Source organism: Triturus cristatus, chromosome 1_2, assembly GCF_964204655.1.
Source record: "Triturus cristatus chromosome 1_2, aTriCri1.1, whole genome shotgun sequence".
NCBI lineage: Eukaryota > Metazoa > Chordata > Amphibia > Caudata > Salamandridae > Triturus > Triturus cristatus.
In genome coordinates, this window is record NC_140580.1 from 909,425,506 (window position 1) to 909,439,148 (window position 13,643).

Consider the following 13,643-nt stretch of genomic DNA (forward strand, 5'->3'; position numbering starts at 1 on the left):
TGTCCCTGATATAACTGCCTTGTTAACAATGATTCCAGCCTCTGCTGCATGGTTTTCAGTGATTGATTTAAAGAATGCTTTCTTTAGTATCCCAATTGCAGAAGAGAGCAGAGATATTTTTGGCTTTAGTCTGGGAGGCCGAAGCTTCCGCTTCAAACGCGCTCCCCAGGGCTACTGTGAGAGTCCTTCAATATACAGTCAAGCTTTGAAAGCGCAGCTTGATGCACTTATTTTACCTAGTGGCGCTATCCTGATTCAGTACGTGGACGATTTACTAATCGCTGCGGATACTGAAAAGATTTGTAAAGAAGCTACATTGTCATTGTTGCGCCATTTATCTGCTTTCCATCACAAGGTGTCTCTCTCTAAGCTGCAATATTGTCGACAAGAAGTGACCTACTTAGGTCATCTCTTATCGAAGGAGGGAAGGAAACTGACCCCAGAAAGAATTCAAGCCATTGCACAGTTGAGTGTGCCAAGAACACAGAGAGAAGTACGTGCTTTCTTGGGTATCACTTCGTACTGTAGGCATTGGATACCAAGTTTTTCCTTGCTGGCAAAACCTTTAGTAGCCTTAACATGCAAAGACACACCGAATCCTATCCCATGGTCTGAAGAGTGCCAGAGAAGTTTTGTGGAATTGCGTAATGCATTGTGTTAGGCTCCTGTGTTGGGTACCCCTGACTACAGTAAGCCTTTTACATTGTATGTTCACGAGAAAGATGGATGTGCGTTGTCAGTGTTAACACAGCCTTTTGGCGACAGACCGCGCCCATGCGCATATTTCTCATCAACCTTGGACCCTGTAGCGAGGGCATTGCCAAGCTGTCTGAAAGCGACAGCTGCTGCAGCAATGTCTATCCGACAATCTGCTGGTTTGGTAATGGACAATACATTGATTGTTATGGTTCCACACGCAGTAGACACATTATTAAATAGGACCAAGACACAACACTTGACTAGTGCGCGATTATCAGGTTATGAGCTTACACTGTTAGCAAATCACATACACATAAAGAGATGTAATACGCTGAATCCAGCTACATTACTGCCAGTTCCAGCAGACTCAGACGAGATTGAGCAACACGACTGTCTGTTCAGAACAGAAGAAGAGACGAAAGGGAGAGTAGATCTAAAAGATACTCCCCTGACTGAGTGTGATGGCACTTTATGGGTGGATGGTTCATGTTTCAAACTCCCTAATGGTGACACGACTGCTGCATATGCTATCACGACTTTGCATACAGTTGTGGAAACTGCACGAGTGCCACATAATTCGGCCCAAGCAGCAGAATTAATCGCCCTCACGAGAGCGTGCGTGTTGTCTGAAGGAATGAGAGTGAATATCTACACAGATAGCCAGTACGCCTTTGGCGTGGCTCATAATTTTGGGCGACTGTGGAAGGAGCGCGGGTTCCTGACGTCGCATGGAGCTAAAATTCAGAATGGCAAGTTGGTGAATGATCTCCTTGAGTCACTGACCCTACCATTGCAAGTTGCGATCATGAAATGCAGTGCGCACAGGAAAGTCACAGATGATGTTGGACGTGGGAATGCGTTTGCTGATGAGACCGCGAAAGAAACAGCACAGAATGTGAAGACTAGAATGTATGTTGCAGGCCCCGCAAGATGGGTTGATGATGTTGGAATGTGTGAGAACACGATAGAGAGTGTGAAGTCGCTTCAAGCTGAGGCCACAGAGAAAGAGCTAAGCAAGTGGAGAGAAAGTATGGGTAAGTTGGATGAGAATGGTTGTTGGATTGATCTGACAGAACATAGGCGATGGTTGTTGCCTGATGCATATGTGCTTCCAGTGGTTACTATGGCACATGGAATGGCACACATCAGTACGAAAGGTATATGCAAGTTGTTGGCTCCAGTATGGCAGAATGCTGGGATTCCCAAGTGTGCAGAGAATGTGGTCAAGAATTGCATGGTATGCTTGAAGTACAATCCTGGTAGGGGAACCCCAACTCCAGCTGGTCACTTTGCACCCCCATCATGTCCATTCGAAGTTTTGCAGCTGGACTTTATTCACATGGAAAGATGCAACAACCTGAAATATGTACTGGTGGTTGTTTGTGCTTTCTCAAAATGGATAGAGGCTTATCCTCTGAAAGATAACACTGCCCTATACACAGCCAAAGCCCTTGTGAAGGAATTTTTCCCTAGGTTTGGAATGCCAAGAATGGTGTGGTGTGATAATGGAAGTGAGTTCGTGGGTAAAGTGATGAAGAATGTATGTGAAGGTTTAGGCATAAAGCAAAAGTTCCACGCTGCAAATCACCCCCAATCAGCTGGACTAGTAGAGCGCTACAATGGAGCCTTAAAGCTCAAGCTGGCCAAAATCCAGGCGAGCACCGGTCTTAAATGGCCTGACGCTCTGCCTTTAGCACTCCTGTCCACCAGAATGACCATACACTCACGAGTGGGACTTAGTCCTTACGAGGTCGTTTTTGGCCGCGCGGCCAACGTATGGGGTTTACCGAGGCCTACGAAGTTTAGTGAGATTGAGCATCCAGTACTACTCGATTACCTGTATGATTTGACTGTTAAACTGCGTGTTTTGCACCAACAGGTACATGATACTCTTCCCCAAGCTTCTGAACCTCCTGGACACCCTATCAACCCTGGCTCGTGGGTCCTGATCCGAAATTTCCAGCGTAAGAGCAACGACGAGCCTCGCTGGATCGGCCCTCACCTTGTGCTTCTGTCGACAAGATCAGCGGTGCGAGTAAAAGGGAAGAAGCACTGGATCCATGGTACCCACTGCAAAGTAGTCCCCTTGCCTCTGCCATATGACCAGTGGGTCAAGGAGGGTATCGCCAACTCTGAGGCAGACACTGTACCTCGTTTTGTACCATTCAGTGACGCACGCATAAGAGGCACAGTTTCAGACCAAGAGAGTGACAATATTCTGCAGGAAGCTGTGCCACCACCAAATCGACTGGACACCACTGAGCCTGAACTTTTGTTCCAAGACCAAACAGCACCTGGCCGTCTCCGTTATAATTTGAGACCAAGGCCCATGGACAAATAAAGATTTCTTTAATTTTCCCTTTTTGACATTTTTGGCTCTCCCATCTGAAGGACTTTCTTGATTTTTGTTTTTCGAACCACCATCCGGGTTCTGCCGCAGGGTCGCGGTGCCAAGACTTTGGGGTACAGGCCGAAGACGTTAGGTCAACGGTTCTGGTTGGTCTAGGGCGTTTCCCTGGACTGACAGGCGTGCCCCTTAGCAGAAGAAACTCATCCGCCGCGAGCGGCCCGATTAGAGGATGGAGTTTTTCAAGATGGAGAGACCGATTGAGGAAATGAACTTTAAAGCAAGGATGTGTAGAATAGTAAGAAGTAAATGTTTTATATTTTTGTGCCTTTTTACACTGTGTAGTATCACAATGTTTATTGTAGGATTTGTGTTTTTCTCCACTCAAAAGCCCATTGAACCCACTGAACAGCCTATACCTCTTTCTACTGCCTCCTCTCACTCTTTTCACCCTTTGCCTGAGCACGAACAGACCAGACGATCAGAGTTTGTAAATAACTCGTTTATCCAGCTCTTGCACCAGCACCAACTAGTAATGAACACGACCAATTGCTGGGTGTGTGGGTTAATGCCACATACCATTAACAAAGGTATTCCTTATTTGGTGCTGCCGTATAGTTACAATGGATCGTCATGGGCATTCCAGACCATGTTTCTCTATGCTCTAGATACGTACTCCCCTCGCCAGCCGCGTTCCATCAGACCTATCACCAATAATAAGGCTTTGATGAAAGGAGTTGCCGATATGAGTAGAGATATCGATGCATACTCATCCATTCCCAAAGAAGAGCTGAGACCTTATGTAGGATGGAACGCGACGGGGTATAGTATTAGTCTGGGTGAAAGACAGCGAAAAATCTCATCTCCAATCTGGGTCGTACCCTACATGGGTCGGTTCTGCTTACAGGGTAATGGTCAGAATCCTAGAGCTCAACTGGGAAGAAGTGACTGTACTGAAACGTACACTTTCCCGTCACAGTTTTCCCCTGCGTTTTTGGCTGCCAAGGGCACATATTTCATCTGTAATGACCGAGCATATACATGGTTGCCCCCTGATTTCTCGGGCACATGTTATATTGCGAACTTGCTACCGCCTACATTTACTGCTGCCTCTGATTATCACAAGACCAGAGTTGTGAGAGGTGTGATTAGTAAGGAGGATACCGCGGGTCAGGAAGCGGGAGACTTCTTCTTGGGTTTCCTGCCGTTTTGGGGACCTATGGTCAATAGTAGGAACCTGAGACAACTGACACGTGTGGTTGAATCCACTATAAATGTAACGGCTGGTGCCCTTGGTAATCTGACCGCTGAGCTCCAAGCGGATCGCCTTATGACTTTGCAGAACCGCATGGTTCTAGACGTTATTCTTGCAGACCGCGGTGGGGTATGCAAGGTCATCCAATCCAGTTGTTGCATTTTCATACCAGACAACGCTCCAACAGTATATCAAGCCATCTCCAAACTCCATAGAATATCTGAATCCATACACGTGGATAAGGGAGATTGGTCACTGGTGGGGTGGTTCTGGGAATTGATATCTGCCTGGGGTTGGAAAGTTCTGATGGTCATTGGAATGATCTTAGCCATTCTTTTCCTGTTCTGTCTGTGCATACAGTGTGCTCCTGCGATATGTGGCCTCTGTGCTACCTTATGTGTAAGGAAACCTGTATCGAGGGACGAGCTAAGTAATAGGATGATGCTACAGCAACATCTCCATGACTTTGCGAACATTGACCTAGACTCGGATTAAGATGAGTATAGTGATTGCCTATGTAAGGGCAAAAGGAGGGTCTGTCGTACTTTAATATTCGGGACCGCGTAGGGGACAGGGCCCTACCCCTGTCTATCTTGGTATTAGCAAACCGCAAATGGTAAATGCGGCATGTACGAGTGCTTTATATATCGTTCTAGCTATGAACGCACTGTGTACACGTTATTCTGCTTCACTACGCGGGTTCCATTTTGGAAGCAGTGGCCATCTTGTCATTGCCCTCACATAGGCTATAATAGAGTAAATACGGGCCTCACAGTACATGGGCTTCTCCTCTGACTTCTCTGTGACCTGGGCAGCTGGCTCTGCTGCCCCAGGTCAAACTGGTCTCACGAGCTCCCCTTCCTCCGTCCACCTGTGATTAGCATCAGGGCTTGACCCATCATAAAACCCTTTCATTCTACACAAACCTCCGGCTAATCTCTTTCACACCTGCTTGTTCCTGCTTTATGACTTGTTTCCCAAAACAGGAGATGCTCATGTTTATTGGGGGGTCTATTGACATCAAATGTGGGATCTGAACCTTACTGTGTAAATCATTGTGGGCTGGCCGAACTGGAATGTGGGATGGTCATCATGACTCTGCCTTTTCTTTGTAATGTACACTTGTATATTGCCGTATCATAAAACCTAGGAATGTATGCTTGAGGCAGGGAAAAGTGTATTTAAGATGAAGTCCGTTTCTATGATTTTCAGCAGTCTCCTGAGAACATACACGCTGTTGTACTTCTAGGATACCTGTAATTGGTCTGCAGCCAATAAACGAATCTTTGACTTCACCCAGAAGACTCTGTGTTTCTGTAGGTCTGGAACAGGGTGAACCCAGAAGTCATAGGGTGTGTGCCCCTGCACCGCTGGGTCTAAAATACCCAGTACTTCATAGGGTCATGTAGAGAAGAGTTTATTGTCTCCATTCAAGCTTGCAGGTGGAATACCGTCACACGTAGACAGGATCCCGGTGTCTCCATCCAAGCTTGCAGCTGGAGTACTGTCACATGCAGACGGACAGGATCCCTGTGTCTGAATTCAAGCAGGCAGCTTGAGTATCATTACCCCCAGTTAATTTTGACCATGACCCAGTGTTTGCTACGGATGCCAAAAGCCTGGTACTGAAAAGAGAGGAGAGGGCAGTTATTGGCTAAATAGGAAGACAAAGCATTTGAGGCTGCGTAGCCCCACCCCACTTCCTTCTCAGCTGGAAGTCCGATTCCTAGTCCAGTAAGAGCATTAACTTGCCTCTCTAGAACTGTGCCCAGTGTCATGATTCGCTCCCTGTGCTCTCGTGCCCATCACCAGGCGACCGAATTGTGAGACTTTCCACTGTTATAAGCTTCTGGACCCTCCCCTTTATTTTTTATTTTAAGGGTTTTATATAGCGCTGGCCAGACCCGGAGGTATCGGATTGCTTTACAACCTTTTGTCATGTAGCAATCGAGTCCCAAGTGAAACAATCTAAACACAATAGTAAACACATTGATTCATGAACAAGTCCTGATTCAGGGAAGGGGGACAAAGGTAGTATACGAATACAGAGGTAGAACAATAGTAAACAAGTTGTTTAGTGCCGAATCTTGTTCCGGGAGGGGGAACAAAGACGCGAGTCAAGAGGTAGGTGGTGCAAAAGTCTTCATATCGACGTGACTATATTATCCAATGGGCAAGATTCTGCGTTGGGCGGCAGCTATCTCTTCAGAAAAGATTGGTTGAGGTAAAGGTCGTTGAGCTGGCTTTTACATTTTTTGAAGGAGGGGTTGGTCCTGATATAGACTTGGATGGCGTTCAAGATTTTGGGTGCATTCCTTGAGAAGGAGCGTGATAAAGTTTTTTGTTTTCGAGTTTTCGGAGGGATGAGAAGTAGAGTGCAAGTACTCCTGAGATTCCTTGTCTGCCCAGCCTTGTTGAGTTTGGAGGCCAGGTAGGCTGGTTTGCAGAGCTTTGTGTGTGAGACAAGCAGTTCTGAAGCGTGCACGCTTTTCGATTGGGAGCCATTTTAGCTCCTTGAGAGCGGGGGAGATGTGTTCGTATTTCTTTATTCCCGTGACCATCCTGGCTGCGGCATTTAGAGTTGATCGGAGGGGAACTAAGTGAGATTTTGCTGTGCCTGTGAGGGTTGCATTCCCGTAGTACAATCTGGACAGAACCTGGGATTGTGTGGCTTGTTTGAGGTCAGTGGGAGGGATGAAGGGTTTTATTTTGTTGAGTAGTTTTAGGTTGAGGAAAGCGCTCTATGGGGTATTCTTGATATGTTTGACTATGTCTAAGTTTGGGTCCAGAGTGATTCCCAGTGACTTTATGGAGTCGGCAGGGATGAGACTGCAGTTGAAAGCATAAATGGATTTTAGCCATTCTGTGATTTGGGGGGGGGGGGGGGAGGTCTGCTCTTTGTTGGATATGAGTAGGATTTCTGTCTTGTCTCGGTTGAGTTTCAGGTGGTTGAGCGATAGTCAGTGTTGGACTTCTTTTAGAGTGTTGTTTAGTCTCAGAATGTCACCAATGGAGGATTCTAGGTAGATCTGTGTATCGTCTGCATAGAGGTGGAAGGGGATGTTGGCTTTCTTGAGTATGGTGGTGAGGGGCTCCATGTAGATGTTGAATAATGATGGGGCGAGGACTGATCATATGGGTAGTATGTCAGACGTGAAGTTTTTAATTTTTATTCTTTGGGAGCGGTTCCGCAGAAAGTAGGTAAACCAGTGTAATACCACCTCTTCCGCTCCAACCCTTTCTCGGAGTACATTAATGAGCAATTCGTGGTCTACCGTGTCGAAGGCTGCCGATAGGTCCATGAGAATGATCAGACAGCTTCGGTCTGTTTCGAGTGATTTGTGGACATCATCTATGACATTCAGGATCGTTGTCTCCGTACTGCAGCCTTTTCTGAAACCCGATTGATGAGGGTCTAGCAGGGTGTTGCTGTCTATGTGCCGGGTAAGTTGGAGGAGAACACAGCTTTCTAGGATTTTGGCTAAGAATGGGAGATTGTATATTGGCCTGAAATTATTGAGATCATTTGGGTCAGAGCCAGTTTTTTTTTTTAGTAGTGACGTGACTTGGCCGATTTTGAGACAGTCTGGCATGATTCCAGTTGTCAGGGAGTCGTTTATGATCTTGGTCCAGAGTGGGGCTAGGGTGTGTTTGAGTTTTTTTGCCAGTTGGGCAGGGATAGGTTCCGCAATGTGGGACGAGGGATTGGATTTGGTAATCATTTTGATGATTTCTGCTTCAGAGATGGGGTTGAACGACTTCCAGTTGGGAGTGGGGTGTCTGGGTGGGATGTTTTCATCTTTGTCATGTGGCAGGCTTTCTCTGGGTGAATGGAGGTGGTCATCCAGGGAGAGCTCAATCTTGGTGATTTTATTGTTAAAGAAATTGGCAAAATTGCCACATAAGACTTTGGAGGCCTGCACTGAGGTTGAGGGGGGCTTGGAAGTTTGTTGTCTGATGAGATTGAAGAGTTCTTTGGGACGATTTTTGGCATTGTCTAGTGCTCTACAAAAGAAGGAAGTTTTTACTTTCTTGATGTGCTTTTTATATTTCCTGGGTTCTTTTTTGAGTTGATCAAGGTGGAATGCGGATAGGTTGTTCTGCCATAGTCTTTCTGCAGCTCTTAGTTGTCTTCTTTCCAAATTTAGGTCTGTGTTGAACCAAGATCTTGATGGGATGTTCCTGACCCTTTTCTGTTTCAAGGGGGCCATTTGGTCAAGTATGGAGGTCATAGTTGTGTTGTAGTGTGAGGTCAGTTCTGTTGTAGATAGGTCGTAAGTGGGGGTGGGAAGGATTGAACTTATCCTTTCTTCCAGGTCCGCAAGGGGAATCTGTCTTAGATTTCTCACCTATCGGGGGGAGTTCTGAGTGCGAAGTGGGCAATGGATCTTTTGGTTGATGTGAAATAGATTGATGTGGTGGTCTTACCAGTCATCAAGCAGTATGTGGTCAATAGTGACTGTATCTTCGTAAGCTATGATGGCATCCAGGATGGAGCCTCTGTTATGGGTTTGCTCTGAGCAGTGTTGGATAAGATAGTTGTTTCGTAGAAGTTCATTCATGGATTGGATCAGAGAATTATTATCATCATCATCATCCCAATGTAGGTTGAGGTCGCCTAGTATTATGTTGTTGGAGCCCAAGAGTGAGCAGTGTGTTATCAGGTCAGACAGGTGTTCCCCAAATAAGGTGGTGTTGCCTGGTGGATGGTAAAGTAAATGGCAGTATAATGCTTTGTTGTCAGTTATCTTGATGGTGGCAGTTAGATATTCAAATGTTTGAAGGAGTCTGTTTCCATTACCGAGATGTTGCTCTTGTGGATGATTGCAATCCCACCGCCTCGCTGGTTCCTTCTGTCTTTGTTGATGATTGAGAATCCCGGGGGGGAACAAGCATGTCAATGATAGGGGAAGAGGATTCATTCAACCAGGTGTCTGTGATGAACGTGATGTCTATGTCATGGGTGAGAATGGTTTCTGCCAGTTCTGTTGCATGTTTGGTGGCAGATCTACAGTTTATGAGCATGCAGTTGATCGACCCCTTATTGTCATTTTTCATAGGGAAGCCAAGGGGATATTAGTGAGGGCTGGAGGCCTCGACGTTCTCGGTGCGATGCGGTCTCTTTGGAATCCCGTGACAACCTGGATCTCGGAGCGGAGGTTGATAGATGAAGTTGAGTCATAGGATTTGGCGAGATCAATCGCTTCACTTAAGGAAATTGCGGCGCTTGTTCTTTTGGGTCTTTGCGGTTGGTTCAATAAGGGGGTCGTGTTTCAGCGGTGCCGTTGGACCTTGGGAGGACATGTGTTTATTGTCGGTGGCTATAGGTGTAGGGTGTTGGCGTTGGGTAGATTCCAGAGGTGCTGTGAGAGTCACTAATATTTTGTGGATTTCCTGTATCACGATCTCTAGTTGGTTTTCTAACATATCAAGTCTGAGTCATATTCCTATGGGAGCGGGTAGGGGAGTTTGGGTTCAGGATGTCCTGAATGGGGCAGTCATGGGAGGGAGGCTTGTCAGTGGTAGTGTGGCTCACTGTGTTAATATTGCCCATGTTGTTCCTGGTTATAGCTGTGGGCAATTGGTGTGGAGAGTACCATCGTGAATCAGGCGGCCGCTTCTGTGGTGCCGGTGGGAGGAGAGAAGTTAAAGCTATTGCCTGTGGGTCGATGGTTACGCTTGTTGCTTGAGGGTAGTAGTTTTGTGTAGAGGGGGGGAGCGATGGAGGTCGATAAGGGATTGTAGAGCCTCAGCAGAGACGTACCTCAGGTTTGTTATGGATGAGAAGTGTGTATTGTGCAGGTCAGGAGAAGTGGAGGAGGAGGCGAGGGAGTCGTTTGAGGGGGATAGGTTGGTGGAGTGTGTCTTGGGGTTGTTTTGACAGTTCTCCATGGGGGCCAGTCGGTTGGGGGCTAGGGAGTTGTTTGAGTGGGAATAGTGTAAATGAGTGAAGGCATTGCATAGCGTTGGGAACAGGGAGTCAAAAGAGTCAAGGTTGTCGTTGTTGGCTTGGATAAGGACTGTACCATTGCTGTAGATGGTTGTAAAGGTGTTGCCATTGAGTGTGGGGCAGTTTGGGATTGAGAACGTCAGTTTGCAGCTGAGAGGGGTGCTTGTAGTTTTGGTTATGTGAAGGTGGGTTTTAAGAATGGTGTTCCAGTCCACAGGGCTCTGGGAGTGGAAAATGAGATCCATTTTCTTCTGGCCTTTGCAGGGGCAGTGGTAGATGTCGGCGAATAGTGTTTCCCGGTGCTGTCTTATCAGCCTATTTGAATTTTTTTTTTGCTTTGAGTGAGATGTTGGGGGGGGGGGGGGGAGGGGGGCGGCGGAATATGATGGAGAAAGAGTTAGGGCCATGGGGTTTCAGGCGGATGTATGACGTTACAACGCACACTTTTACAACGCATGCACTTACAACGCATTTTTTACAACGCATAATCCATTACAACGCATGACATTACAACGCAGGACACTACAACGCATTTTTAAAAAATACCTTTACAACGCATTACCATTACAACGCATACTACCTTTACAACGCATACCATTACAACGCATAATATTAAATTACATTTAAGGTAAGTGTTGGATAGTATAGGGGTAAAAATTACTATTCTAACTCCAGGGGGTGCATCAGTAGGGTAAGTGTTGGATAGTATAGGGGTAAAAATTACTATTCTAACTCCAGGGGGTGCATCAGTAGGGTAAGTGTTGGATAGTATAGGGGTAAAAATTACTATTCTAACTCCAGGGGGTGCATCAGTAGGGTAAGTGTTGGATAGTATAGGGGTAAAAATTACTATTCTAACTCCAGGGGGTGCATCAGTAGGGTAAGTGTTGGATAGTATAGGGGTAAAAATTATAACTCCAGGGGGTGCATCAGTAGGGTAAGTGTTGGATAGTATAGGGGTAAAAATTACTATTCTAACTCCAGGGGGTGCATCAGTAGGGTAAGTGTTGGATAGTATAGGGGTAAACATTACTATTCTAACTCCAGGGGGTGCATCAGTAGGGTAAGTGTTGGATAGTGTAGGGGTAAAAATTACTATTCTAACTCCAGGGGGTGCATCAGTAGGGTAAGTGTTGGATAGTATAGTGTAATATTATGCGTTGTAATGGTATGCGTTGTAATGGTAGTATGCGTTGTAATGGAATGCGTTGTAAAGGTAGTTTTTAAAAATGCGTTGTAGTGTCATGCGTTGTAATGTCATGCGTTGTAATGGATTATGCGTTGTAAAAAATGCGTTGTAATGGTAGTGCGTTGTAAAAGTTGCGTTGTAAAGGTTGTTCCCCGTTTCAGGCAATTCGGTGAAGAGGCGCGGAAGGCGGTTAAATTAGTCAGTCATTTTGCCTCTGTAAAGGTGGATGGATTACCATCCAGATCTCTCTCCAATCTGCTGGTCTTAGGGAGGTGGAGCTAGGATGGAGGCAGGGATTGGTTTCCGGGGCCAGGGACTTGCTTCTTTCTTGGAGGCTTCGTTGATGTTTTAGAACTTCGCTCCTTCTCTTTCCCGAAGCCTTGCTCAGCAACGGGACAACAGCGAGAGATTCCCTGGTCTCAGTGGCAGGGTAATTTCACCTAGTTCCACCACTTCGTTGTACTGCGGGTCAGGGGCGTAACACAGGCCCCCGCAGCACCCGCGGTGCGGGGGGGCCCCCAACCTCCAGGGGCCCCCTCAGCACAGAACTCTGGCCGGAGAGCCGGGCAGGCTTGCACAGTCGATGACCGCCTGCAGGTCAGGCAAGCACATGGGCCTTCCGCAAACCGCTTGACACACTCGACCTTGAGAAGCACGAAATGTTATTTTTGAGAGAACACACGACGAGACCCCTGCGCACTCTTCATGGGTTTGTCAAATGTAAAACAATCTTACATTCTTTATCAGAAAGGTACGCGTTCCGAATGCAAACAATGTTTATTTCAAATTGATTGCTTAAAAAAAACATATTACAAAAAGAAACCCAAAACGACACATCCCAAGTACACGAAATAAAAACATCATTGCAAACCAGGTCAAAACAAGGGGGTCGAGGTGCGGCCAGGGAGTTTGTTTCACCCGGCAAATGGTTATTTTATCCCTGCTATAGTATTGTTTTTCCTCGCGTTTTTTTTTGTGTGTGCCGATTCCCATGTGTGAGTCTGATGAAGTTATTCTTTGGTCAAAGTAGGCATTGTATTTTTAATTTCATAAATCCATTTGATAATTCGGTATTTGTTTAGTCATATTCGTGTTCTTGTTTCAATTTGCTCGAGTTTGCGTTTATTTGATTTACTTATTCCAGTCTGGTGTCAATACAAAAGAGTTGTTATATTCCCATGCAAACGACAACTATTTTGTCTTTTTCCAAAGTTCGCTTTCCTGCTTGAATCCAAGGACATGCATAAAAATGACAAAGGAACGCCCAACTGAAAATGTAAGATTTAGGAACCTAATCAGCATACGGGTTCGTTGACAGTTTATAAGAACCAATGCAATAACAAGCATTTACATATGTGTATACGTACAAGTTAAATATATACATGTACACAGACACACAAACAAACATATAGACGTGTGTTTGTGAGCAAAATCTATCTATCTGTCTGTCTGTTGATTGATTTTTAATTGATAAAGTGCGACAAATGCCCATAGGCGTCAAAGCGCTATATCACAAGAGCCAGCACAATCCGGCTGTAAATGAAACAGTTAGGTCAAGAAAAGAAACAGTCTATACAGTGTAAAGCCAGGTCTTTAATGCCTTTTTGAAAGGTAAAATAAATAAATCAATCCATCCATCCATCCACCTCTTCGCCTCTCTGTCTCTAACATGGTGGCTCCTTGTAAGATAATGGACACAATCGGGGCACAAGTCGGGGGTGCATGCAGGTACATGGTGTTCACCCACTCTTTTAACAGGGTGGATGCCGTCCCCCCATGCCAAGAAGTTGAGCCACACAGAAATATGCCGAACTTGTCCCAGTGTAATTTTCAGACACTGGAACATGCTCAGCAGCACCTGTAGTGGTCTGCTTTCAATTCCTAGCAGCAACCTGCAGGCAGTGAGGGGGCTTTTTTTGACCCCCAGCTGGGCCAAAGTTTAGGGGCCATCAGGCCTCCTTTTATTTGAATATCCTGACTGGACCTGGCCTGGAACCTCACACTTAAATGTAAATGCCACGGAGGGGAAACAAAGGTACATCTTGTTATCTTTTCACAGGTACTCAGGAAAGGCATGCTCTTACCTTTGTTCAGTCCCTGTATATAAGAGATGCATGTGTTGTAAGAATGTCTGGTGTGTTGGTCTGGCCAAGTATTCACACAAATAACAATTTCAATAGCACTGTTTCATTTCTTTTATAGC